The 24,031-nt window shown below is 51.7% G+C and overlaps 1 long non-coding RNA gene across 1 annotated transcript in view; it reads right to left on the bottom strand.

Moving 5' to 3' along the window:
- Positions 1 to 23,254: 23,254 nt before the first annotated feature.
- The window catches only part of LOC114105528 (uncharacterized), a 48,262-nt gene continuing 47,485 nt past the window's right edge, over positions 23,255 to 24,031 (bottom strand). The window contains exon 2 of the long non-coding RNA XR_003585019.3: positions 23,255 to 23,555. This is a non-coding gene — a long non-coding RNA (uncharacterized lncRNA). The remainder of the gene's footprint in view (positions 23,556 to 24,031) is intronic.

Below are 24,031 nucleotides of genomic sequence, written 5' to 3'. Positions count from 1 at the left end.
AGCGCTATGTTCTTTCTAATGTGTGGAAGAGAGAGAGGAAAATGGGGGGAGGGTGTCTCATGAAAATCCAAAGGGGATCAGGAGAAGACAGGGATCGGGGAGGGAGGGGAGGAGGGGAGAAATCCCGGGGGGTCGATATCGGCCAAATCGTGTTGCTCCGCTTTTGTGCGTGGATTAAACCTAACAAGAGTCCCCCGCTATGTTCAACTACAGGGCACCAATAAAACTTCGGGGAACTAAAAAGGAATGGCAAATGTCAGTGTGTTTAAGGGCTTAAGGGAAACATTGCCATGTGAGGGAGCCAGTGAAGAATTGCAGGAAAGAATAGAAACACACACACACACACACACAAATTTTTTAAAGAACCAAATGGAAATTCTAGAACTGACAAGACCCAGAAATGACAAATTCAGCAGATAGGTTCAGCATATTGGAGGTCACAAAATGCAGGGTCGATGAGCCAGAAGATAGGTCAATAGAAGTTCTCCAATCCTAAGAATAGAGAGGGGGAAAGGTTTTTTTTTTTTTTTTTTTTTTTTCCTTTCTTAATATTTATTTTTTTAGTTTTCGGCGGACACAACATCTTTGTTTGTATGTGGTGCTGAGGATCGAACCCGGGCCGCACGCATGCCAAGCGAGCATGCTACCCCTCGAGCCACATCCTCAGCCCCAAGGGAAAAGGTTTTTTTTAAATGAAAATCTTAGTGACATTTTCTACAATATCAAACAGTTTAATGAATGTGTGATTAGAATTTCAGAAGAGGAAAAAAACATGGACGGAAACATATTTTTAAAAATATGGTTGTAGGGGCTGGGGATGTGGCTCAAGCAGTAATGCGCTCACCTGTGATGCGCGGGGCGCTGGGTTAGATCCTCAGCACCACATACAAATAAAATAAAGATGTTGTGTTCACCAAAAACTAAAAAATAAATATTAAAAAAATTTTCTCTCTCTCTCTCTTAAAAAAATATGGTTGAAAATGACTTGTTTGATAGAAAGCATTAACTTATAAACCCAAGGATCTCAATAAACTTCAAGGAAGGTGAATTCTCTCTCTCTCTCTCTCACACACACACACACACACACACACACACACACACACACAAGCATGGAGGCAGGTCATACCCAAACTCTTGAAAAGAAAAAGAGAAAACCAAAAACCTCAAGCAGCACTCCCCACAAAATGACACACCATATACATGAGATCAGTGATATGGGCCCCCTATGATGGACTGATATTTGTTGAAACTTTGTATTTTAAAAATATATCCTTCAGTTCAAAAAACTCGAAAAATTAAGAATAATAGAAACCAGTCTCAACATAGGTATCTATGCCGAGCCCAAGGCCAACATCGTTCTACATGGAGAAAAACTGAAAGGTGTGGCGGAAGAGCAGCTCTCGGCTGGGTCAGCAAGCAGAGAGGTGCTGGGAAGGGGGCCACAGGGAAGCCACACCCTTTCAGGGAGCCCCCAGGGACCCACCTCCTCTAGCCATGCCCACCCACCACCGTCACCACCAGCCTGGTCAGTCAACTAGGATGGACTGATTTGGTTCCAGCCCCACAGTCTAATCACCTCCCCTTAGCACAGGAGCTTTGGGGGACACTTCATATCCAAGCCACCAACAGGTGACTAACCAAGTTATGGTATAACTATGCAATGAAGTGCTTCTCAGCCAATCTGGGGACACACATCATAGCTGGCCTTAGGGTCACGCCCATGGCCAGACCAGGCCAGAGGGAGAAACCTGTGGCTAGCAGAATGAAGTGTGTGGTCACTAGTAGGAAGGAGGCTTCGATGAGGATGAGCTTCCATGGGTGCTTTCCAAATGGAAGCTGTGATTTTTTGCAATTTCGACATGGCATTGAGCTGCTCCCGGGGTTTTAGAGGATGTAAATGCTAGAGGTGGGCCTTGAGGGGAGAGGCCTGCTAGAGGTCAGAGAAGGGGGACCCAAGAGGCCTGAGGCCTTGAGGACTCCACTGAGAGAGCTTTGGGACTCCTTGGCACCAAGGTGTCCCCGGAAGTAAAAGTGCTACGACCCTCTTCGTCGCACCAGGAAGTGAACTCCTCTCCTTGTCTAATTCCAATGAACCCCAGGGCCATGTCACCTCTAGACAAAGAATAATTCCCATATCAACTCAAGACCTGCTCTAAAAAGCATGATGTCTGCACATTGCCAAATAGTGTAATTTACTGTTAAAATAAGATCTTCTTAGTCTCATGAAATCCTGAAGGTTTTTAAGCATGCACCTTCCACTCCCCAGTCCAAGACCTTGGGGGAACCCTTCCTTCCACTCCAAGGGGGAACCATAGGGCAGCCCATCCCTCTACCCTCTCCTGCCCCTGTAAGAACAACCAGTGAAGGGGGGGCATCCCAGGGGTACCAAGTGCAAGATTAAAGAGGGTGAAGTTCTTTCATAGAGAATTCTAGAAACAGAAGATAACTAGAAACTATTTTGAAAATTTATACTCTAATAAAAAAGAAAATATCAAAGACAAAAACAAAGTTCTTAAACTGAATGAGGAGGTCATACATGATTTAAACAGATCAATTCCAAGTAATGAAATAGAAAATGCCATCAAAAGCCTACCAACTAAGAAAAGCCCAGGACCAGATGGATTCTCAGCCGAGTTCTATAAGACTCTCAAAGAAGAATCAACACCAATACTCCTTAAAGTATTCCATGAAATAAAAAAGGAGGAAACCCTTCCAAACTCATTCTATGAGACTAATATCACCCTGATGCCAAAACCAGACAAAGACACATCAAGGAAAGAAAACTTCAGACTAATATCCCTGATGAACATAGGTGCAAAAATTCTCAATAAAATTCTGGCAAATAGCATACAAAAATGTATAAAAAGATAGTGCACCATGATCAAGTGGGGTTCATCCCAGAGATTCAGGGTTGGTTTAACATACAGAAATCAATAAATGTAATTCATCACATCAGTAGACTTAAAGATAAGAATCATACGATCATCTCAATAGATGCAGAAAAAGTATTTGACAAAATTCAGCACCCCTTCATGTTCAAAACACTAGAAAAACTAGGGATAGTAGGAACATAGCTCAACATTATAAAAGCTATGTATGCTCAACCAAAGGCCAGCATCATTCTAAATGGAGAAAATTGAAAGCATTCCCACTAAAAACTGGAACAAGTCAAGGATGTCCTCTTTCACCACTTCTATTCAACATCATCCTTGAAACTCTAGCCACAGCAATTAGACAAAGGAAAGAGATTAAAGGGATATAAATTTGGGGTAAAGAAGAACTCAAACTATCACTATTTGCTGATGACATGATTCTATACCTAGAAGATCCAAAAAAATCCCACCAGCAAACTTCTAGAACTAATAAATGAATTCAGCAAAGCAGCAGGATATAAAAACCAACACCTATAAATCAAATGCATTCCTATACATCAGTGAAGAATCCACTGAAAGAGAAATTAGGAAAACTACTTTGTTCTCAATAGCCTCAAAACAAACAAACAAACAAACAAACAAACAACAAACCCGGGAGTCAATCTAACAAAAGAAGTAAAAGACCTCTACAATGAAAACTACAGAACACTAAAGAAAGAAAGAAGAAAACCTCAGAAGATGGAAATATCTCCCATGCTCCTAGATAGGCAGAATTAATATTGTCAAAATGGCCATACTACCAAAAACCTTCTACAGATTTAATGCAATTCCTCTTAAAATCCCAATGACATTTTTCACAGAAGTAAAAAAAGCAATCATGAAATGTATTTGGAAAAAAAAAAAGAGACCCAGAATAGCTAAAGCAATCCTTAGTAAGAAAAGTGAAGCAGGAGGCATCACAATACCAGACCTTAAACTATACTACAGAGCTATAGTAACAAAAATGGCATGGTATTGGCACCAAAGTAGACTGGTAGAGCAATGGTACGGAATAGTGGACACAAACAAACCCATATAAATTTAGTTGTCATACTAGACAAAGGTGCCAAAAACATTCACTGGAGAAAAGATATCCTCCTCAACAAGTGGTGCTGGCAAAACTAAAAATTCATATGTAGCAAAATGAAATTAAACCCCTATCTCTCACCCTGCACAAAAACAACTCAAAGTAGATCAAAGACTTAGGCACTAGAACAGAGACCCTGTACCTAATAGAAGAAAATTAGGCCCAAATCTTTACCATGTCGGCCTAGGATCTGACTTCTTAACAAGAGTCCCAAAGAGGAAAAAGTAAAGTCAAGAATCAATAAATGGGATTGATTCAAATTAAAAAGCTTCTTCTCGGCAAAGGAAACAATCAGTAATGTGAGGAGAGAGCCTACAGGTTGGGAGAAAATCTTTACCACATGCACCTCTGATAAAGCATTAATCTTAGGATATATAAAGAACTCAAATAACTTAACACCAAGAAAACAAATAACCCAATCAATAAATGGGCTAAGGAACTGAACAGACTCTTCTCAGAAGAAGAAATACAATTGATCCACAAATATATGAAAAAGTGTTCAACATCTCTAGCAATTAGAGAAATGGAAATCAAAATTACTCTAAGATTTCATCTCCTGTCAGAATGGCAATCATCAAGAATACAGGGAATAATAAATGTTGGTGAGGATGTGGGGAAAAGGTTCACTCATACATTGCTGGTGGGACTGCAAATTGGTGCAACCACTATGGAAAGCAGTATGGATACTCCTCAGAAAACTGGGAATGGAACCACCATATGACCCAGCTATCCCATTCCTTGGTTTATATCAAAGGACTTAAAATCAGCATCCTATAGCAACGCAGCCACATCAATGTTTATAGCAGCTCAATTCACATTAGCTAGACTATGGAACCAACCTAATGTCCCTCAATAGATGAATGGATAAAGAAAACATGGTATATATACTCAATGGAATATTACTCAGATTTAAAGAAGAGTGAAATTACGGCATTTGCCAGTAAATTGTTGGAATTGGAGAATATCATGCTAAGTGAAATAAGCCAATCCCACAAAACCAAAGGTTGAATATTTTTTCTAATATGCAGATGCTAATTCACAATAAGGTGGGGGGCATTAGGGAAGAATAGCGTTACCTTAGATTAGGTAGAGGGAAGTGATGGGAGGGGAGGGGAGAGGGAGGGGATAGGAAGGACAGGAGAATGAAACAGACATTAGTACTGTATGTATACACGTGACTGCATGACTACAGAGTCTGCAATATGAATGCTCAGAAAAATGAAAAATTACATCCCATCTAGGTATGATATATCAAAGTGCATAAGTGCCTTCTACTGTCGTGTATAACTAATCAAAACAAGTTAAAAATTAAAAAAAAAAAAAAAAAATGAAATAGACAGGAACTTGAGTGACAGCCACCCAGTTCTCTGGGGTTGATCTGGTTTTAGCTCTGGAAGTCCCACATCCCAGGGTATTTCTCAGTCCCTTCAACCAGCATGGTTGGCCCCAGGCCCAGAGTAGAGGTCAGAGGCCCAGCCTCCCTGGCTGCCTCCTCCCCTTGAGCTTCAGTTTAAGAGTTCTGATGCAATGGGCAATAGCAGCCTGCCCCCACCCTGGATGGTGTTATTGTTCCTCTCAACCCCACCCACTCAGCCACCCACCCCTGCCTTGCTGGATTCCACTCTCTGCTTTGGCTGTTCTTGGTGCCAATACCCAGTGTCACCAGACTACTTCCCCAGGGACCCAGGGTTTAGAAAGTTTCAGTGCGGTGTTACCTGTAAATCCACTAAGCTGTGGGTTCTGATGCTAGAATGTCTTTCTGGTTGCTGTCGTCATCCTCAGCAGAGCTGCATAATTCCAGAATGCCTGGACGTGGGGGGCTGCAGCTCAGGCCACGGGACACGCTCAACATATACAAGCCCCGGGTCAACCCCCAGCACCCAGGACACAAAAACCCAAACAGCGTGCATCAGCATGACACCACCTGGGTCCCTTCACAGTGCAGAGATCTCCTACCTCCAGAGAAAGACGAATGGGGGGCATCCGTCTTCCTGGCGCTTCCAGTCCCCGGGGTCCCCGTGGGAGAAAACGCAGCAACGCAAAGCAGATGCGCCTGGGAGGTACTTGGTGCTCTGCAGATACCAGAGGCTCTGCTCTGAGGGACAGCAGACGTGCCTGGCCACGGCAGTCCCCAGCAAGGACGCTCGGCCCAGCTGGCCCTCGTTGGTTTGTTCATTCAACAAGCATGTGGTCATTGTCTAGGTCCCCGAAATCAAGACCCTCCGGTGTGCACTGAGGCCGTGGCCTGCTGCTGGGTCACAACCTCATGCCCCTTTCTCTATCCTGTGAGTCCTCCAAGCTGCTGTGTCCATGGGAATGTCATCGACACAGGGCTCTGGCAGTAACACTGATACCGAGAAGAGCTGTTGAGCGAGACAGATAACCAGGGCAGAAATCCACGGAGCCACTCCATCCGCCATCGCCCCAGGACCTCCCAGGCACACCCCACAGAGCAGACAGTCCTGTCTCGGGACTTGAGGTCCACAGAGCCTGTGGGCCGGCGAATCCATCACGGGGCCTGTGTGCTAAGAGGGTTGCCGGTTCCCTGAACCACGGGGACATGGTTCTTCCGGCTTGGGAATGGGCATTTTGGCAGGGGCAGATACTAGGAAGCAGGAGGAATGTGGTCAGAGGTCCTTGCTGAGCTGAATAGCAGAAGCTCTCAAGTCTCAGAGAACAGCATCCCGGGGACAGAGCTCATCGCATGTCCACCCCTGGCCGTGCCAGGAGAAGAGAGGATAAACTGTCCCTCTGACTGCTGTGTGGGCTGGCATTGAGGTCCAGTCGCCGACCCAGGGTATCCTGTGACTGAGAGGACACCACCCCAAAGCAAACCAGAGGCTGCAGGGACACAGATGTGTTGGAGGGAGACTCTAAAGACACTCAGCCCTCCTGACCAGGTCTGGTGGCCCCTTTCTTACTAGGCTCCTTAAAGTACCACTCGGGAAGCCGGATGTGGTAGCACATGCCTGAAATCCCAGCAGCTCAGGAAGCTGAGGCAGGAGGATCTCCAGTTCAAAGGTAGCCTCAGCAACATAGTGAGGCGTTAGGCAACTCAGTGAGACCCTGTCTCTAAATAAGATATAAAATAGGGCTGGGCGTGGCTCAGTGGTTAAGTGCCCCTGAGCTCAATTCCCGGTACCAAACCAAACCAAATGCACTACTAAGGAGGCTGCCTTGGAGTCTTCAGTGTGACTCTCTGTAGGAGATTGATAATGGCCCCCAAGACATGCCCAGAGCCCAGCACTGAGGGTGCCACTTACAGAGTCAAGGGGAGTTTGCAGATGGCATTAATCGAAAGATCTCGAGTTAAGAAGCTTGTGTGCATTATCTGGGAGGGCCCTAGATGTGATCTTGAAATCGCTGGGGTCCTTATGAGAGGGACCTAGACTCTCACAGAGGGAAGGCCATGTGACACCCGGGCAGATCCTGGAGTGACATGCTTTAGGACAGTGGAAGGAGCCCCAAGCCAAGGGTTTCTGGCAGCCTCAAGAAACCGGAAGGAGCAAAGAAACCAGCTCTCCCCTAGAGCCCCAGGGCCACGGTGACTTCTGCCCAGTCCCACTGGCTCCAGGCTCTGGCCTCCTGAGCTGTGGAGAATGCGTTCCTTCCGGGAGCTTCCGAAGGTGGAGCCACAGCCAGGAAGATGAGGGCCCTTCGCAGGAGGAAAGCAGGAAGAATCGTGGGGGCTCCTTCGGCCGTGGAGTCACATCCCAGGAACTGAAACCTCGTCCAGGAACCAGCCTCCAAACCCTCCATCCCTGAGCAGCCCCCAAATCCTCAAGAAGAAAATGGCCAGGCAGGGTCCCCCCGGCACCAGCAGTCACCCTTCATTAGCCCAAACGGGCTGGCTCAGCGGTGCTCCCTCTGCGGACAGGGGGGCGCTGGCCGTCCTGGAGCGGGCTGGCCTGTGAACGTCCTGTCAGTAGGCTCCAGATGCAGAGGACCTGCAGCTGGAGCGCAGCCGGGGGACCGGCCTGGCTCACCAGGGCAGAGAGTAGGAGCTGTCGGTCTGCGGCCCGTGACTGGCTGTCCACTGCCTCAGCAAGACGTGCTAGAAACTTCCAGATCAGAGCAGGAGCCACTCTTCAGTGGCTCAAAAGGTCTACAGAGGGTGCTGCTCTTGGGCAGCTGCTGTCCTGTCCCCCAGCCACAGCACCTGGGGGACAGGGACTGGGTCGGGGTAGGGTTGCAGGTCTCCTTTAGAACATGCATGAGGAGGTAGGGAGGGGATGTCCCCACGGCTCGCTCTGTCCCCCTCAGCTCTGGCCTCAGCACATCGGGGTTGGGGGGCTGCTCTCCAGGGTCCCCTCTGGCTGAGCTGAGGTGCCGTCCCTAACAGCCCCTGAGGACAACGCGGGTTCCACTGACAACGGGAAAGTCCCCAGAAAAGGGGTCTGTCATCGTCATTGGATTCCTTTGCTTTTTCTGGTTGCAACAGTCAAAACTGTCCTTCAGACTGAGTCCCAAAAGACATCAGAGCTTGACAATGACAAATGGGAACACATGTTCCTTGCCGTCAGAGTCGCAGCTTCCTCCTCCTCTGCAGGCTCCTGGACACGGAGAGTGTGTCCCTGGTCAGCCTCTTGAGGCCAGGCCGGTGAGACTCTGCACACAACGCTCAGGTCCAGGGGCGGGCAGGGCCGGTGGCTCAGGCTCCCTTGCCACGTTGGGCAACCTGGGCTCCCGACTGCCTTGGGAACCAGGGTGCGCCTTAAATGAGGAACTAAGGCCACCCTGTTTCCCAGCAGTGGGACTGCTCAGCCCACGGAGCCCCTGTCCCTGAGGCCTCTGGGGCAGGGAGAGGGGAGGGTCTCTTCTCAGGACTCTGGGCGATGTCACCAGGTGGGCTGTTCACCCTTGTGTCCACCCTTCCTCCCCCGCCTCTCCCCTCCTCGAGGACCCCCACGGGTCAAGGACAGAGACCTGAGACCTGCAGAAGCTGGAGGGAAGGATCCTGCTAACGACAAGGACAACCTCCGTCTCTGGTCCCCCTGGTGCCCGCCTTCTTCACAGGTAGCCCCGAGGGTCTCTGCCCCGACTTCCCCTCTGCAGCCCACCAGCTCAATGGTAGAGGTTTGATGATGCCTCTCCCTCCTCCTTCCTGTCCGCTCAAGTTCAGGTGCCTGGTGAGTGGAAACTGGACGTCCTGTCACTTGCATGAGAATCCACCGAGACCTGCTAGGTGCCGGGTTCCAGGCAGGAAGACGGTGGAGTGCCCGTGACCTCGTTGGCCAGACCCCAGCCCAGAGCGGCCTCTGATGGGCTCTGGCGTTGCCCCAATGCAGAGCCTCAGTTTCCCCGTCCTTAAAGGACGAGGAGACAGAGGCTCAGAGAAGCTGAGTTCCTGGCCTGAGGGTGGGGCAGGGTACGAGCGCAGAGGTCGGTGGCCCATCCAGTCCGGCCCTCACCAGCCTTCAGTGGGCGGAGCGCGCTGGGAGAGCCACCCATGCCACTGATGCGGAGCAGCGGTGCCGGGCGGCAAGCAGGGCAACGTGGCCACAGCACGGTGCCTCCTGAGTGGCGGGCAGGGACAAGGGGTGTGGAGCCCAGTTCGTTTTTGCGAAGCACTTCCTGAACTGCACATTCCATCACCACAAAATGAGTCAAGGTCCCTTTTAAGTGGCTTGCCGAGCTTCCCTCTGATCTGGATGGACAGGCACAGCAGGCTTCCCTGACAATCGGACAGGCTCCTGTCCCTTCAGCAGGGAGCCTCCTCTGGGCACTGCCCATGGCACTGCCACGGGCCATCCTCACTTTGGAGCTGGGGAAACGGAGGCTCGGGGGTTTCTTGACTTTCAGAAGGAAACGGGCACCCAGCCCTCCAGGCAGAAAATGCCCAGGCCTGGCTGGTGGGCAGGGGCCGCCCTGTGGCCCGATTTCCCGAAAAGAAGGGGCCAGCCAGACCCAAGAGCTGCCTCTGAAAGACCTGTTCTCTGGATGGGGACCCAACACAGGGCTTTCCAGAGCTGGGCTGCAGGAGCTGACACCAGCCTGGACACAGGAGGGGTCGCAAGAGGGTCCTCCACCCTGGGGTGGGGACTGGAGGTCTGGGGGTCTCCCACAGGACCCTGCTAGTGCTTCCATAGTGGCTCCTTGGGAGACCAGAACAAGAAGGAGGGGAACTCAGTGACAGGGAACGGGCAGCTGGCACATCCTGGCGCATGGACAAGCCTTGCTGACCAGAAGCAGCCTCGGGGCAAACAGTGCTGTCAGGGATTCCGGGGGGCTGCTCGTTTCTCACTCCCTCCTGTGGTTTTCATTCCCTTTAGGGGGGTTTTCCTGGTCATCACTCCTGGGAGCCATATATACACACACACACATGCACACACATATGCACACACACGCACACATGTACATACACACACTCGCACACACATACACACATTCACATGCACACACTCACACGTGCACACATACACACTCGCACACACATACACACACTCACATGCACACACACTCACATGCACACACGCACACACATATACACATACTCACACACATATACACACACAAACGCACACATACACATACATATGCACACATACACACGTACATACACATGCACACTCACGTGCATACACCATACATTCATATACACACACATACACACATATACACATATATACACATACATACACATACACGTGCACACTCAAGTACACACACCACACACATACATACACATATACACACACCACATATACACATACACACACATGCTCACACATACACATATACACACATACTCACATGCACACAGCAAGCCTGGCCTTGTTTTCTGACCCTCGCCATATTGGTGGAACGGAGCAGGCCTGGTCCGAGATCCTGACCCTGGTTTCCCCGACTCTCTCTGTCTTTGGAGAGCAGCTGTCAGCTACAGGAAGAAAAAACAGACTCCTTATCAATAAGGCTCATGGGCACCCAGATGGCTGCCCAGCTCTGCCAGCTGCCCAGGGCCGTCTGCTCTGGGTCCTTGCAGACTGTGCCCATGGCTTCAGCTCACCCCTGCTCACTGCTCCCCAGGAGGGCAGGCTGAGGGGCACTGAGGCCTGCACTTAGAGAAGCATGTCCTGTGGTCAATCCCACACTTTTGCCTGGTGCCTTTCCCCCCAGAAGAGCCCAGAAGATCCCAGCTGCCCTGGCGCCTTGCCCAGACGACACCTCAGCCTTCTTCCCAAAGTTCCGAGGCTGATGCAGGCGGGATCAGCATTTCTCTACTGCAAAGAACTAAAGTCTGCAAGAGGCAGGTCTCAGGCAAAGCCGCTGCAATGATCGGTCTCCACTAAAGCAGAGACCCTGCGTCGCCAAGCCTGCCTTCTCACGGAGGACTTGGGGCCCTGGGGCTGCTGACCTTCCAGGCATGGACATCCTGTGGTCACGGCTCACGGCCGTGGCAGCACATCCCTGGCCCAGCCTGCTGCACCTGGCTCAGCCTCCTGAAGTGTGGCCCATGTTCTCCTGAGCCAGGTCTTCCCAACAGTCTCTCAAGCCGGGAGCCGCGGCCTTGTGAGGTTTGGGAGGGTCTAAGGGGCCAGAAGCACCTTCCAGAGCGCGGTGGCAGTGGCAGGGTTGAAGAGGAAGGAGACACACTGAGCCCCCTGCAGCCCTGCCCTACCCACACCTTCCAAACGGCCACGCAGATGACCCAATGAGGCCACGGTGTGGCTCGGAGGGTGAATAGGACACTGTGTGGGTCAAAACAACTCAGGTGGGTCCCTTTGAGTGGGAACAGGTGGAGAGGGCAGAGAAAAGGAAGACGATGGTGTGATCAAGGGCTTCCCAAGGAAGGCTCCTGGGCAGATGTCCCCACACACAAAGGACTCCCCACCAGCAGCTCCGATGGACCGGCCTCCCCTGCTGAGAGCCACCTCATTCCTCGTCCAGTGCTTCCTAAGCAGTGGCAACTCCCACACCCTGATGGCAAGGGTGCTAGCCCCAGCCACCGCCGGGACAGACCCAGTGTCTGAAACACCAGACTATGACACTTGATGGGTTGAAAGCCCTGGGGTCCCAAACTATGGTCTGAGGCCAAACCTGGCTGCCGCTCAGTTTTTTAAATAAAGTTTTACTGGAACACAGCCACTCTCCTTCCTGCACGTCTTGCCTATGGCCAGCTCTGTGCTGCAGTGGCGGAGCTGAGTGACGGTCACAGAGACCGTAGGGGCTGCAAAGTCTGCATATGCACCATGTGGCCTTGAGAAAGATGCTTACTGAACCCTGGTGTAAAAGCAAATCAAACTCACCTGAAATAATAATTATATAAAGCCTCAATTGCATGGAAAACGTAGCTTCTCAATCCGTCAAATCTGGACAGATCCAGGTCATGCTGGGGATGTGTCCACGCTGATGTAACTGATGCCCACGAGGGAGTAGGGGGTGTGTGCGCACATGCAGGTGTGGAGAAGGAAGGCACAGGGCGAGAGGGTGAGTGCGACTTTCACACTTGAGACCAGAGCGCAGATCCTGGCTGTGCCACCAGCCCATAAGCCACGGCTCGATCATATGGGAAACCCAGAGATGATGTCCTTGACTGCTCAGGAGGATGGCAAATGAGAGCATGTCTGTAGGGCAGACTCAGCAAGCCCTGGGGTCCCCCCCCTCACCCCCACGGCTCCCGGTGGGGCTCCTCCCATGTGATCAGTGCTCCTTCCAGGAATTATGTGGAAGCAGACACTTTCTAGATCAGACAAAATCCCCACTCTTCTCTGGTTGGGTGTGAAATGCTTATTTGGGTCACCTCTTGAATGTGACTTTCTACCACACTTTCAAATGTGGCCTTGGTCACTTTGCAGGCAAGTAGGGCACATGCAACTACCGGGGGAAGCAGATGGTCCTATAGGAGTGACCTGCAGGCTCCACATGGCCACAGGCAAATGGCACAGTGTGCGTGGAATGTTCTGAATTTCTTGGGGCAGACCCGAGCAAACCTGCCCTCTGTCAGCTGGTAAGGGCTGCCCAGAGAGACCCTGGTGTCTGTCCCATATCCTTTAGTTTTTGTGGCACTCGGCTGCCCTGTAGGACTTAATGGGGGGGAATTGCTGAAATGGTTACCCAGTCACAGGGGGGAGAGGGAGGGGCTGGGAGCCGATCTTCCACCCCGAAGTTGGCAAAATGTCTCATTAATCAGACCTGTGAGGGGGACAATGTTATTCATGTTGAGCATTAGAACTTGAAGCTACAGTTGTAGCAGGAGGTAATTTGAGTCCAGCAGCCTGTCTCTGAGATGGATTTATGATGTTCACTCAACAATGAGTGGGAACTTTCAGGGCGAAGAATGACCCCTACTTTCCTTTTTTCAAAACACAGAGCCGACCCACAGGGATCGAGTTCCCCATTTTTGTGAGAGGGTGCAAGCGTTTTTGAAACAATTCTTCGTGCTGCATTTGGTCTCCCCGATTCTGCCATCTGTGGAAGGAGAGAAGCACACAGCTCAGACTGCGTCCGGGACACAGTGGGTCATGGCCGCGCTCTCCAACAGCGTGGCATGAGTCAGGGGCACTTGCTCAGGGGACACACAGAATTCCCAGCCCACCTCCATGCCTTCTCTCCAGGGTTTTGCTTTCGGGTGATTTGTGGTTACAGTTCTGAGAATTGATGGCTGATGACTTCAGAAAAGTGGGATTCCCCGTTTTCCAGGGTTCCTCACCTCCTTTAAGTAAAAAACAACAACAACAAAAAAAAAAACCCGGCAGAAAATAGGAGAGACACGTCTGCCTCCACCAGTCCAGGTCACATTTCCTTCAGGTCTCACGCAGTGGAGGGAGGGCCACCAGCCTGTCACTGGGTCTTGCCGCCCAGAGGGGAAGGTCTTTCTGGAAGAGGGTTCCTTCAAGATGCAGAGTAAGGAGCTCTCACGCTGCTGGGGTACGTGTGACAGGCAGGCACAGAGCGTGGGGACCTGGAAGTACTGGGCTGGGCCCACCTTCTCACCTTGGCCCAGGGGTCCTGGAGGCAGTGGGGAGGGGGCTTGCATTCCGATTGATCTAGTTTCTGGCTGCAGAACTTCACCTTGGGCCTGGGGTATTGGTGATCAATCGGAGATGATCATACCAACCACTCAGGTTGTTTGCAGTAACATGATGAGCCTCCGGGTGAAACAAACCCACCTTTTCCTAATAGATCTCAAAAATACTTGATTCACAGAGCCTTATAGATGCCCGGACTTACCAGTTGGAACACTACCGAGAATGTTTATCAACTAGAAGGGACACAGGTAGAAAAATAAATGAAGTTTCTTTTTTTTTTTTTTTGTACCAGGGAATGAATCCAGAGATGCTTTACCATTGATCTATACCCAGTTCTTTTTTTTTTTTCCCTGTATCAGGGATTGAACTCGCGCACACTAAACCATTGATTACCTATTGAGCCACATCCCAGCCCCTTTTTATTTTTTGACATAGGGTCTCCCTACATTGCTTAGGACCTCTCTAAGTTGTAGAGGCTGGCCATAAACTTGCCATTCTCCTGCCTCAGCTTCCCACAATTTCATTCTTTAGGATTTGCCTGATGTCTTGTTATATTGCAGGGGAGAGTGGCTCCTTGCGTGGTGTGGACGTGGTCACCAGTAGCACCAGAAGCGGCTTCCTAGACCAAAGCTCCCAGTGAATGACAGAGGATGAACTGTTCACAGTAGCTATGGTTTCTGCAGGGCAGGGGTGTATGTGTGTGTAGGTGTGTGTGTGTGTGTGTGTGTGTGTGTGAGAGAGAGAGAGAGAGAGAGAGAGAGAGAGAGAGAGAGAGACTGACTAACATTTAAAGAAATCGTGCGAATAACGTGCCTGGAGACCAGGAGGAGGATGCTAATAATTTACAAGTGAAGATAAGATATGATGAGGAGAAGGAGGTCAATCAGATAAATATACCACACACTTGACTTGGATTTTAGCTGATTCTCTAATTTACTCTGAAAGGAAGTGGAGGAGAGAAGGATGGAGACTGGGAGAGCTGGGGACTGACTTCCTAGGAGCTGCCCGTCTTAACTCATTCTGTGGTCTATCCCAATCCCGTCCTTTAACAAAGGTCCTGTGGGTCATTTCATTTTTCCTGCGACCTTCCTCCCTGTTCTAAGACTGCAAGGAAAATCTTGCCTAGAAGCCTCGTTGGCATTGCCACGCATCTTGGAAGACCTGGGATACTTATCCCAGTGTCCTTGGCTTAGCTTTAAAGGACTGGCTCTGCTAGACGCAGAAGCCCTGGGAGACCCGGTGAAGACTTGTCCTGAGGCCAGGTCGCTGTTGGCCTCGTGGGCCCTTCCGGCCCCGCATTGCTCTGTTACAGTGGGGCTTCACAGGACATGGGATCCGAGGTGTCTTCATCCCTGTAGGTATTTCAAAGTACATGAGAGATCTAACACCAAGGCAGCAGATCTTCAGGTAACAGAGAAATTACAGGACAGAGGTGAAGGGAGACTCTCAATGGAACCGTCAGTAGTGGGACTCAAGTTGGTGTGGTTCCTGTCATTGTCACAAAATAACCTTTTTTTTTTTTTTGGTACGAGAGATTGAACCTAGGGGTGTTTAACCACTCGGCCACATCCTCAGCCCTTTTCAATATTTTATTTAGAAACAGAGTCTCACTAAGTTGCTTAGGGCCTCACTGAGTTACCTAGCACCTTGCTAAGTTGCTGAGGCTGGCTTTGAACTTGCAATCCTCCTGCCTCAGCCTCTCGAGCCCCTGGGGTTACAGGTGGGCACCACTGCAGCCGGGTTCACAAAATAATTTTATGCAATGGATTGGCACAGACAGGGTCTCTGAAGAAGGTTGGCCCAGTCGGCCTTCTGCCGGGAGAAGGAAGGCAGCCCCTTGGACATTAAGAGTGGACCTTAACATTCCTTCTTCTATCGTAAAACCTGCTCTAATGGATAAGCATGAAACAAAGTGGTCAGGGTAGGACAGGAACCAGGAAGGAATAGAGTCTCTACAGGCAGCAAACTGGGACCTGGAGTCTTGTATGGTTTGCTGTCTCAGGGACCTGGCAGGAGACTTCCCTTCTGTCTGCAGGTTTGCTCTCTGAATCTGGGCTCAAATACATAGTCATGGTTTTGATTTCCATACATTAAACTAAGGCTCTCTTTTAGTGGCCCAAAATCTCCTGAAGCAGGCTTAAGAAGCACAATAAGAAGGTTTTCAATCACATGCTAGACTGATAATTAGCTAATAAAAATCTTTCTTTTTTTTTTTTCCTATTTCCTCAAAAGTCAGTTCTCAGAAAAACAATTCATTTACTGTATGTGCCCTGTTTACCATCAAGGTTAAAAGTTCAGGAAAAGAAATACGTCAAAATATTTACATTAAAGCAAATCACTGTTCCTATACCATGTCTGGCTCTGCAGATGAGGAGCGGGTCCTGGGTGTCCTGCTGTCACAGACAGGGGAAGCAGCAGTCTGGCAGGCTGGCCCTGCGTCCCTCGGTTCTCTCGCTCTCTGACCCTTCCTGCCTTCTTTCTTCTGAGACCTCTGCTATCCCTTCTCTCTAGATCCCCTTTTCCTCCTTGTGATAGTTTTCATTTCATGGCGAAGGTCATAAGGACCCTTGGGAGTGTCCTCTGGTGGCATGGCTATGCTCCTCTCTGACATATTTATAGTTTAATACACACTCAGTCTTTATGAACTAGGATGCTGTGTAGAATGGCCGCCAGGTATTAGACCAAGCAGCCTCCCTCATGCCCGAGGGGGAGGCCGTGTTCTCTCCAGTTTGTGGATTTGGAAAACAGAGACTTGGAGCGACTCAGGGGAGGCCATGCAGACCAGATCAGGGACCCATTGTGACCAACTCCTGTAACTTATCACGTCTCCTTCTCCACAACCCTGAGAGAGGGGCCCCAGCTCCCACCATGTCTTCAGAAAAACGTTCCTGGGCCGTTGTTGCCTCTGGGAGAGTGACTGTGACAGTTGGGTGGTCCTCAGCCAAGAGCAAAGCCCTTCCAGGGAGGTGACGGTGGGTGGCAGGGCTGGGGGTTGAGTGAACAGAGGGCAGGATGCCTCTGGCCCTGGGGGTGGGTTAGCCACCCTCCACCCATCAGCAGCAGAGTGATGTCCGAGGCGGGGCCATGACGGAGGGAAGCCCAATGTGCTTTCTCAGGGGGACACAGCAGGAGAGACCAAGACTGAGCTGGCAGGGGCCCTCCTTCTGGGGGACAGCTTCCTCGTGTCATAACTTCCACCAGCTAGGCCCTGGTCTCTTCTGCCCTATCTCCAGGAGAAAGCAATTTAGGAAGGCCAGTGACCCAAGAGGCAGGAGGAGGGAGCTCCCGGCTCCATCTTGGCTGCTATACAGGAAGTTGGAGCCAGAAGCATCCACAGGGGCCTTGTGTCACTAAGCAGGGCAGGAGGAAGGGGCTCCAGGTGGTGACCTGGATACAGCCTTCCTGGGGCCCAGCAAGGTGCTAGGCCCAACCTGGGGAAGCCCCACCCACCCACCTCGCCTCCAGGCCTGGGTGTCTGGCTCTGCACTCAGCAGGGCCTCTGTGCCCATGGGCTAGCAGGCCTGGGAGGCGTTCCCTGTAGGCAGTGTCAAGCAGAGACCTGGGGAGACAGGTGGCCTGTGCCTCTGCCCCTCCCTGGCCCAGGAAGCACACGAGGCGTCATGTGACTCCCACAGCCAAGGGCCACTCCACACCCACATCACATGGGCACAGTCCTGCACACACCCACCAGGCCCACACGCCCACCTGTGCCACAGACCCTTGTACCACAACACCCACTCACGTCCCCCTTGCACAACCACACCACACCACACACAAGACACACAGGCAGTGCACACCCCCTCACAGTGTGCCACCCCGTAGGCACACAGGCACCCCATCCAAACACCCCATGTCCCCACATGCAACACACCCATGTCACACGTGCATGTATACCTGCATGACCACGGGCCTTCACCCAGGTGCCGAGTGCATACACTGTCCCTCCCCATCGTCCACCCTGCGTCTTCTGAGGTGGCCCTGCCAGAACTGCGGGGGCTGCCGGGCTCACTTCCCCGAGTTAGGAGCTGGTGTTTGCAGATCCAGCTCCTGATGGCACAGCAAAGCCGATGTGGGGCCCAAAGAGGGGACCCAAGCGTCCACACCAGGACGTCTCTGAGCACGACAGGGACATAGGAAGTGAGGCATGGCCCTAGGTCAATGTCTAGCCGCCATGAAGAGGCCATCCTCAGCAAACCAGGGTCCCTGGCCACCTTGCCAAAGGGACCGGGGACAGTGATTCCAGAGCTGTGCCCTGCACCTGGAAGAAGGGAGGAGGAGTGGGGCGAGGGTCAGAGGGGGAGCAGCCACCTGGACGGTGTCCCCCTTCTCCTTCCTCCCCGCCCCCATGACAGTGATGGCCTGCTCTACGCTGCTCTTTCCATGGCTTCCTGGCCCTTCCCCCTCCCTGAGGAGCTGAGGGGCCAGGGCTGCCCACTGGACCCCAGGAGCCTCCATCTGCCTGGTTGTCCCACCCCCTGACCAGCTCCTGGGAAGAACGAGGGCAGAACCCACTTCTCTGTCACCCACACAGTGCCCAGAGTAAGGAGCAGACCTCGCACCTGCGTGCCCTCAAAGTCCCCCAGGATCTGTGGAAGTGCAGCTTCTGGTGGCAGTGGGAGGGCCAGCCCCTTGCTGCCTTTCTGACCCAGGTGGCCTGCAGAGCCCAGGTCTGCCTGCCCCTGACCCCAGTGACACAGTCCCTTCCCAATGTCACTTAGCACTCACAGCCCTTTCTAAGGGAAAATGGGTTTTCCTTTACGAAGTACAGAGACAACATAATGACGAGAGGCGTGGGGCTGGGTTCCTCTGGATCTAAACCCAGGAGGCACCATGTCACAAGTGTTATGACCTGGGGTCTCACCAAAACTCAGTTTTCTTGACCTAACAAAAGGACACTAACCCTGCCCCTGGGTCCTGCTGTGGGGTTGGCAGTTACAAGCCACCAAAAGCTGGTCCAGAGCAAACTGAGGCTCACCAGGGAGCCGGGGTGTTAGGAAGGCGCATGCATCACCAAAAACATGGCGCCCCTAGACCTGGGGAGAGGACGGCCAGGCCCTGGGATGAAGGAGAGGAGCAGGACTTGACCCACTGCAGCCGTCGCTCAGGCTGGCCTCTGAGGTCCTGCTGCATCGTGTGGGGAAAAGGAGCAGATCCGGATCCCAATGGTGAGAGCACAGGGCCCGGGCAGATGCATTTCCAAAAAGTCAACTGAGCCTGGTGCTTGGAGACAAGTGTCCAGCCCAGTATTGAGGTCAGGCCAGACCTTCCCTCAGGTTGACTCCTTTCTCCCCCATGAAGGGAAGTGTGGCTCAAAGCACTTCAGCACTAAGGAAAGGACAACTGAGTCGAGACACCTCCACCAGGGCTGCTGGTGGGAAGGCCCCCGCAGGGGGGAGATGATGTCGCTCTTTCCATGGCTAGGGCACCGTGTGGGGCTCACTCGAATGCCACCAGGCCCGGTTACTCCACTCTTGGCACATTCTGAGCCAAAGGTCCTCTGTGGAGCCGGAAGGACAGTGGGTGGCTCCCACGAAGCGTCACCTCTCTGGCTCAGCCTTCTCTTACCACCTCCCTGATAACGTGGGAACGTGCTGGATCCATCAACTCCCTGAGGGAAGGAGCCACCTGAAACCCGGGAGTCCAGGTGTAAGCCTGGCGCCGGGTGTGTGCACCCAGCTGTGGCTGGAGAATGTGCCGTCTCACTTCAGGCCCACATGCCCACGGCTCAGGGACGCTGGCCTGCCAGGGAGGGGGCCGGGGGCTGGAGCCAGGAGACCTCCCACTGTTTTCCCAAGGGGCCGCCCCGAGCATCACAGAGGAGCAGATGCCCTCGCCTGGCCAGGAAAGCCCAGGGGAGGCTCGGAGCAAGGCCCACGGCCTTTTGGGAAGCTAGAGGTGGTCTCTAGGAGGCAACCAAGTTCTCTGAGAGAAAGTCATTCCATGCTAACCTCATTTCCTGTTTTGACGAGCCTCCCCAGCACAGCCGAGTGGGGGAATGCCCCAGAAAGGGTGGCTTGCTTTCAGTAGAGCATTTGACAACCTCTCGTGTCCTGTATGTGTGTGGGTGCACACAATGGCCCCAATGATGGTGTGGCTAGGAGGGGTCACACGGGCAGGACAGCCATCCTCAGGGGTCAGCTGGTGGCATCAGATCCATCCTGCCACCCTTACTCCCACATCAGCCCTGAGACGGCCCTGGTTGCTGGGGCCACCATGAGGTCTCAGCTGGTCAGACCAATAAGCAGTTGCTGTCCCCTGGAGGTGTGGTTTGACAGCACTCTCTGCTACTACTCTACGTGGGAAAAGGTTGAAGACCCCCAAGGGAAGGGTGTCATGCTGTCTGTGCCTGGTAGGAGGGAGGAATGAGTCTCGTGGAGACCCACAGGGCCCTGTCCTGGCTGCCATTTTTTAAATAACTTGCAGAAAGACACTGAAGGCATATTTACCAAATCTGTAGGTCCCTGGAGCCTCCGAGGAAGGAATGTCCCCAGAGAATCCCGCCTGGAGGATTAGGAACCTGGTATGCAACCCAATAGAACAAGTGCAGAGTGCTGTTTTCCTTCAGAAACACAACCCACTGTAAATTAAAAATTTTTTAAAAATCTGTGTAATCCGTACATTTGTTTTGAGTTACACAACCTAAGCTCACGTGTGCAGCCTGGGATCGGACAACCAAACCTGCTCCCTTCCATCCTACCACGGTGTCGAGCTCCTTCTCGGGGTGCTGGCCACCAAAGGCCCCTTTCCTGCTTGTCTTAAGAGGCTTGTTATGAGGACCAAACAAGCCCAAGAGGGTGAGGTGCTCTCAAAAAGGGAAAGCTCTGAAATTCAAAATAGTATGACTCTTTTCGTCGTCCAGGTGCTTTCCCTCCAACAAAAAAAAAAAAAAGAAAGAAAAAGAAAATCTGACACTCTCTGAGTGATAAGCAGAAAATGATTCAGCTTTGACTTCTATTTCTTCACCTGTAACCCCAAACTGGTGGAGCTTGCTGAGCCACCTCCCTGAGCCCATCTCGAAACCATGACTCCTCTCCTGGGTGACACATCTAGTCCCTGGTTTTCCCAAAAGTTCTTCGGGTACTGTCCCAGATTCTTGGAATAGAGTCATCCCATAGCAGAAAAGCTCCCTTCCCAGGCTGGGTCTCCAAAGAGGCAGACACAGCAAACTGACAGAGGGGACACAAAGGGTGTCGGGTCTGGGCCTTGCACCTGGGTCGAGATTGATTCTCAATTCTTTTCCTCGTACGGCTCAGTGCTTTGAAAGCATATTGGCCTTGCTGGTACACAGCCCCCGTGCAAAATATAGATGCAAAACACACTGTAGGCCCAGGAGAGGAGGGCAGGTCCCTCTGAAGTCAACAGAGCCACGCCACAGGCCTCCCACGTTCAGACGGCAGTAAGGTCTGGCGGCCCCCTCAGGCCACACGAACCCACGGAACTTTCTTTATTACTCTTTTCGTGATACATATGTTCTTTTCTGAGCTGTCCTACATGGCAGACCCAAGCCACATGTGGATATTTAAGTTTAAATTAAACCAAAATAAAAAAAAGGAAATAAAAGTTTAGCTCTTTGATCACGGGAGCCACGTTTTAAGTGTTCAAAGGACACCTGTGGCTAATGGCTACTGCACTGGACAGGGCAGCCTTGGGCCGGTGTTTCCAGCTATGCACCAAAATGGCCCGTGAAGTTGTTAAAAGGACTGAGATCTGACCCCATCCCCAATTCTGATGGGATTGGTCTAGGTGGGCCTGAGGGTCTAAAAATGTTTTTCTGTAAGTCCTGAGTAATTCTACTATCTGGCCAGGGGCAGAGTTACTGCCTAACCACCTAGAGTTGCACGGTCCACCCTCTTGCTTTTTCTCTTATCCTCCTATGAACTGATTGGCCTGTGAACACTCTGGGGGTTATTTGTGATTCTCCTCAAGCCTTTGACTTCCATATTTTTAAGGCCCAATGTAACCCTAGCAGGTAAGATTGGGAAAGGGCAAAGGATATTGTTGTGTTCTGCTCTGGAACATGGGAGAGGGGTGACCCCTTGGGAGAAAGTGTGCCTGTCAGGGGAGCCCCTTGTGTGTAAGTCCAGCTAGGCCTGGGTGACTCAGGGTCCATGACACTAATGTCACCCCTCTGCACTGCTCCCTCTCTAGTAGAATCCAGTCACATGAAACCAGTAGAGAAAAAAAAAAACCAAGAAGCTCCGACCAGTGGGATCTTAAGAGTCACTTTATCTGGCCTTCTTAATGTCCTGCTGAGAAGTAGCAGCTAGAGACACCCCACTGAGGACACGTCCCTCCACAACACAATTTTCCAGGAATATAAGCAAATAAACTTTTTTAAAAACATAGCTGAGCAACTTTGGGTTTCTGATGCGAATCGATTCGCAGGCCACCTTTCCTGTTGGGCAGTGTCATGGAGAGAGCCTGGCTGACACTGGCCAGTCCTGGCCACAGCGTCAACCAGCCTCAGAGATGGACTCGCAGTGCCCACCAAACCCTGGTCAGAAGGCCAGACGGCTCAGCGTGGCAGCCTTGCGGAGAAGTGACCCACTCAGCATTGTTCTGGAACGTCTGCTAAGCTTATAGATGAAGAGACGGTCCTGGGAGGTGACAACAAGTGGCCTCTCTCGGCACATCCTCAGGGAAGTGGGTTGTCCTGCTCGTGGCCTGGGGCAGAGGAGGCTGGCCTGCCATCTTGTTTCTTTGAGGACTATTCAGGGGCCAGTTCCAGGCCTCAGATCTGAGGCATGGATCTGGGGAATCAGGGCATCTCAGTGAGCCAGGCCTGGTGATCTGTCCGGCGCTCCCTGAGCGAAACCCCTCAGGAGGTGAGCAGCGCTGGGAGGTGGGGGCAGAGCTGGCCACAACCTGGGCCTTGTCGGCAGCAATGGGCACACGGTAGGCCCCAGAGAAAACTTTAGGGAATGAATAAGCAAAGGGGTAGTGGATGTGGGGCAGGGAGGGGGACACAGACAAGGCCAAGATCCCCAGCTGAAAGGCTCCTGGTGATCTTGGGGTCACAGGTGCAAGCCAGAATCAGGGTGGGCGAGGCAAGAGATTTCCAGATGGATTCCAGGGTTCTTCTCAAAGGTCGACCTGGCCATGCTGACTCTAGAGAGACCTTCTAGAGATTTAAGAAGTAGGACAAGCATGGCTGAGTAATAGAGGTTCAAGCTCAACATCGTAAGGAACACGCGGTGGAGACGAGCGTCACCTGTGCCTTCGGGAAGCTCAGCGGACACGGGTCGGCCCCTTCAGCTGGGGTTTCCATACAGCGAATAAGCAAACAGTTTGGTTTTCTTTAGTTTTGCTTTAATGAAGGAGAGGGATTAAGACACAAGAGACTGGCCAGATAAATAAGACAACATCACGAGTGCACCATCCATGACCAAAAGATTGCAGAAACATCCCAGTGAACATGGAAACCCTGAGCGTCCACAGCAGCTAGAATCCGGTCCCAGGAGACCCCTTGTCCTGCCTTCCAGCCGGCAGCAGGCAGAGGCGCTGGGGGGCTGAGTCCTGGTTTTTCTGAGTCTGTGTCATTTTCGATCAAGTGTGTCATAGAGCTTCCTGTTCCGTCTCCCAGTTATTCTGAAACAAAAACATGCATGAAAAACACAGGTCACTGCCAACCACACTGAGAGACAGTCACTCCATGGAAACCAAAAGGAAGAGACTGTAAATGCCACGGTGAGCTGGGGAGTCGAATTGGTCAGCATCTATTCACACAGTGACAATGAGAGCTGCAGGTGGTGATGGAGACAGGCAGTGTCCACCTAAAAATAACTCAGAAGCCACCAGAAATGTCCCCAGAAGCTCACTGCTTAGCGCAGGACCATCCTGTCTGCTTATTGAAAAGCTGAGGCCAGGTCTGATTCTCCAGCTGCGTCTCACCCCCGGGGGACCCTGAGGCTCCTCTCCATTTGCCTGAAGAGTAGCATAGGACTTCAGAGACACCCAGGAGTTTGCCCGGGTGACACACTGAGCTCCCCTCCCCAGGGGCCCAGAGACACCCGAGAGGTCACATAGAACTCTCACTCAGTGTGTCACCTCTCCTCTTCCCACCT

Source organism: Marmota flaviventris, chromosome 14 (assembly GCF_047511675.1).
Source record: "Marmota flaviventris isolate mMarFla1 chromosome 14, mMarFla1.hap1, whole genome shotgun sequence".
NCBI classification, from domain to species: domain Eukaryota; kingdom Metazoa; phylum Chordata; class Mammalia; order Rodentia; family Sciuridae; genus Marmota; species Marmota flaviventris.
The sequence above is the reverse complement of the archived record's forward strand: the minus strand, read 5'-3'. Positions and strand labels throughout refer to the sequence as shown.